Genomic DNA, 5,140 nt, shown 5'->3' on the forward strand with positions numbered 1-5,140 from the left:
ATTTACCTTGGGATCCTAGAAGCTCCTAAAAGCTGGGCGGGACCCAAGAACAGGTAGTAGAATGAGTTCTGAAACTGGAGAAGCATGTTCCAACTGTCAGTCGGCCATGATGGATGAGTTAGGCAATAGGGAGGACCTACAGTGTGTTTAATTAAGGCACTCTGGGGAGAGGAAGCTAGGTGATGTATAAGAGTTACAAAGACGTTTTACATAATCAGAGTCATTTATCACTTCATCAGCGCACACGTATATAATAGGCAGAGAACTCCTAAGTAGAAATAACGTCTTACAGGAAGTGTGCTTGGCCTGTGATGTTAGCGCTGAGGAAGCAGAGGCAGGAGGATTGGCTGGAGCTTGTTCACATTCACGATCAGTACGCTAGCCCTGTTCACCACCTCTTCCAGGCCTGCCAGAGCTGCACGGCCACACCCTGTGGCAATGCCCCTTCTCCTCCCGGAAAGAAAGCATCCTTAGGAAGATAGCAAGAAAGAGAGCTTCCGGGAGGACGGAGCTGGGGGGTTTCTGGATGTCATATTCAAACTCTGTGAAGATTTCTCATGACTATTGGTAAACGGTCACTCCATTTTCTTTAAATCTTTTGGTGTGAAGGCTCTTTCACGTCTGTCTAGAGATGGCCACTGGGTAATTTAAAACAAAACAGTTTGGTTTCCCAGCCTTCATTTTCCGTCTCCTGTCCTACCTTAAGACTTGGTCAGGTTGCTCCTCAGCTCCGCCCCTAGGCATGCCAGTCATTTAAGGAGGAATGAGCGCCGGGAATTGGAACCTTCAAGGATGAAGACACAAGATAAGAAGAATCCAGGTATTTCCAAGACCTGCAGGGACCTATAATTATGGTACGGGCTTTTACAACATCTTGTTCCAGGCCACCAAATGGCACCATTTTCTGCAGTCAGTTTGGGTTCCAGGAATAGCGGGGCCTTGCAGACAGATTAACCCATGATAAGACTGGCCCCTTAAGCAAGACCGGTTGGCTCATGGAGAAAACAAGCTGACCGCCCCAAGAGGGAACAGTCATTTCATGATGGGGACCAAATTGTCTGTTTATGTGAGAAGGGTTCCCTGGAGGCTCGCAGAGCCAGTCTGAGATAGAGCTCAAACACCACAGTTTAGCCAAGACTGGTTAACTATACCTTGTGTTCCCTGCTCCAAATCGTTCCCTGCTTAACCTGAAAGTCCTGGCAGTGTCCTCCTGGAGACAGAGCTGGGCATGTTGACCCCTTTCACTGCCACATACGGTCACAATGAATCAATATCCCTTCTTCATCACCATTTCTCTTACCATTTGCTTTTGGAGTCCAGTGGCTAGACTTAACTTGTTGGGTCTCCCTGAAGCCAGGCCTCCCTGTCCTGGGACTCCCCAGGCAGATAGAAGGAAGGATAGCCCTTAGCTTACAACTGTTTCTAAACGTGTTTTGACTTTATTTTGAGGGAAAGATAGCAGTATGTTAAGAAATCAAATAGCAGGGCTGGAAAAATGGTTCAACAGTTCAGCTGAGCACAGGCTGCCCTTCCAGAGGTCCTGAGTTCAATTCTCAGCAACCACAGGGTGGCTCACAGCCATCTATAGTGGGATCTGGTGCCCTCTTCTGGCCTGCAGGCATACATGCAGGCAGACTGCTGTATACATAATAAATACATTTTCAAAACAAAATAATCTGATGTTGAAAGAAAGAAGGAAGGAAGGAGGGAAGGAAGGAAGGAAGGAAGGAAGGAAGGAAGGAAGAAGTCAAATAGTGGGGCATGCCTATAGTCACAGTCTTTGAGGCCTGGGCAGCTGTGACTTGGCCTGCAGCCACCTCATGGCCCCACTGAGCCCCCTTGGTTATAGTTCTGACACCTCGCCGGTTACATTTGCTGCACAGCTTGGCTTGCTGAGAGGGCACAGGATGCTGCTCAGTCCCTGTGGTTGCAGGCAGGTGTGCATGGAAAGGGCAGGCCTTTGACAAAATGGAAAACACAGAGGCTCCTCGCGATTTCATGAGCATCAAGGTTTGATCCTGTTTCAGTTTTATGAAAGGAAGCAGAATTCTCACGGAAAGATACACAGACAGCGCTTTATCCCATTAAAACAGCGATGAAGGAAGAGTTCACACTGTGGTGGGAGACATGATGTCTTCCCTGTTTCATCTCAGACCGTCGAGTCGAGTGAAGTGTAAAGTGGTAATTACGAAAACAGCACTGTGGGTCTATTAAGAGTCCTAATAATGACAAACCAGTCGCTTCGGGGGCACCTTCTAAGCTTCCAATATGGTGTAATAACCTAAGAGTGCTGTGGTCGGCGAGAGCATTGAAGCAGTGCTGAAGGAAGACGTGAGCAGAGGGTGGCTGGGTTCTTTCTGATTCTTTGCCCTTAATCCTCAGGGAGGGGAGAGCAAGATGCAATCCAAGTGGGGCGCAGTGGCCCGAAGAGCCTGAGGTAATTGCCTTTTCTTAAATAGGCCGGTTATTAACCACATAATTTAAAGGCTGCGGCAAAGCTAATGATTAAATTACTTCTAAGATAATAGAGTCGGAATTCCTTTCTCACTAGATAGTCGTCTGTAAGTGAAAAGGACCTATATAAGTTACATTTTGTTTAGCGAGTTTAATAAAGTTACTTTTATCTTCTGTGTATAAGTGTTTTGACTGCATGTATGTATGCATGCATATATGTATGTATGTACATATGTGCATGTGGTTGAGTGCCCATGGAGTCCAGAAGATGGCACTGGATCCCTGAAACTAGGGTTACAGGCAGTCACAAACCACAATGTAGGTGCTTGGAACTGAACCCAGGTCCTCTGCAAGAGCAACGAGTGTTCTTAACCACCGAGCCATCTCTCCAGCACCTTCAGTGATTTTTTTTTTTTCGGGAATAAAAACAGTAAACCAGATTTCTACACTTTAGGGGTGAAAAACACATTGCTAGCTTTTCCTGCCTATTAGCGGTGTACTAATTTCTTATCATACTGAGCTCACTCCGTCCCTGCCCTTTGGCGAGTAATCATCATAATTCAGAGCTCACAGGGCCCCAGGTTCCCAAGGTCAAAGACACAGGAGTCCCAGGCTCCTGTGGACCTTACAGCTCTGAGGACATTCTTCTCTGTGCTCAGCTGTGACATCGATATGACAGGATACACACTCCTTACTCCGTGCATGTGACTTTTCGGTATTTCTTCTTTCTTCTCCAAGCAGGGACCATTGCCTTTTTTTAGAAGCAAGACCTGTAGATATGGAGGTTTCTTCCGTCCCTTTTACCTCCCCTAAAGAAACCTAGGCAGCCTCGGGGCCTGTTGGAGGGTTAGGACCAATCCTGAGCACACGGATGCCTATGAAGCATTGTGCCTGCTTTATTTCACCGTTGGCTCCCAGTGAATACTTAAGAAATAGTTACAAAGAACATGGCTTAGAATAAAATAAGACATACAAACAAATGTATACATTAGAAAGATATATGAAGTAACATAACAAACCCAATCAATAACATCGTATGTCTTTTTTATCCTCTTACTTTTTGAGACAAAAGGTCCCAGTATATAGCCAAAGCTGGCCTGAAACTCGCCATGTAATTAATCCAAGGTGACCTGAATTTGTAGTGATCCTCCTGCCTCACTCTCTTGACTCACACTTGTGAGATGCCATACCTGGCTTGTATTTCTTTTACAAAATCATGAATTTATGGTCAGTAAGAGCAAGGCTATTAGTCATGTGGTCCTAGCTACTCGGAAGGCCGAAGGGAAAGACAGTGAAAACAGTCTTGAGGGAAAACAGTGAGGCCTGCCTTGGAAAGAGGGGTATGGAGGAGGAGCTGAGGTCTGCGACATTGAAAGGTGTGTGTCTAGGTACAGAATCCATAATCTCGAATAGCTGTCATGAGATAAAACAGAAAAGTACCCCCCTTTGTATCTATAGGCATTATAAATGACAAAATACTTCCTTGTGTTCTTAACTGACCTGACATAGGTTTTTTTAATGCCCTTAATTTGCTGGTATATGGTTCAGAAACGGATGAGAATTGTTAGGACCTAGGTAAACTATTAAGGCCTACATGGAGTGTCAAGGCCTCAGTAACTGTTACCCAGCCAGCCCGCCATGATGAGGAAGCTTACTCACCTGTTTCTGCTGTTATTAGGAAGCTTTCTAATGCCACGGTGGACTACACATTCTGTTCTGTTCTGTGTCCTTGAAAGCCTGGCACCATAGAAATAGAACTGTTTTGTACAGTTACCCATAATGAGCGTGGACCAGAATCCACCACCAGACGCACTTCCTGCACCTGTGTATAAACTCTTACAGTATTTGGCTTTATAAGCTGCTCCTGCATGGACCCCAACATGAGAGACGCCTCTCCCAGTATAAGAAACTACTTGGAATAAACCTTTCATTTTGAGTAACAGTCAAGTAAAGTTTAAGTCCCCAAGACCTCCCTGGGAACTGACATCCTACTTGGCAGAAAGAGACGTGTATGCGGGTAACTGACACCCTGGTTGGCAAGTTAAGACATGAATGTTAGACTAGTCCTATCCTGGTAGACAAGTTAGGACATGAATGTTAGACAAGGCAAGTCCCCTGCCACAGTTGAATACCCTGACCAATGGGAGCAGGGTAAGTGTACAACAAAGACACGTTCCTAAGGAAATCTCTTATCCCTAAGTCCTGATTGGTGAAATAACTTGGCACAGATGTTTGTGGATTTGGGGCTTTAAAACCATGTAGGACTTCAACTCAGGGTCATGGTTCAGTTCCCAAATCTGGACCATGGTCCTGGTCCATCAGTCCTGGGGTATATATGCTCAATAAACTATCCCTATCTGACTGAGGTCAGTGTTCATGTGATTTGTGAGGCAACTCCTGGACCCCAACAAAATTAAAATTTGGGGTTGTGGGGCTGGAGAAATGACTCAGTCATTAAGAGCATTGGCTGCTCTCCCAGAGGTCCTGGGTTCAATTTCTATCTACCACATGGTGGCTCACAATCATCTGTAATGGAATCTGACGTCCTCTTCTGGCACAAAAGTTTACTCTCTCTCTCTCTCTCTCTCTCTCTCTCTCTATATATATATATATATATATATATATATATATCTTTAGAAATAAATGGGGGTTGTGTTCTATTCAGCAAATAGCTAATTCTTTCCCT

The sequence above is a fragment of the Rattus rattus genome, chromosome 10 (assembly GCF_011064425.1).
Source record: "Rattus rattus isolate New Zealand chromosome 10, Rrattus_CSIRO_v1, whole genome shotgun sequence".
NCBI classification, from domain to species: Eukaryota; Metazoa; Chordata; class Mammalia; order Rodentia; family Muridae; genus Rattus; species Rattus rattus.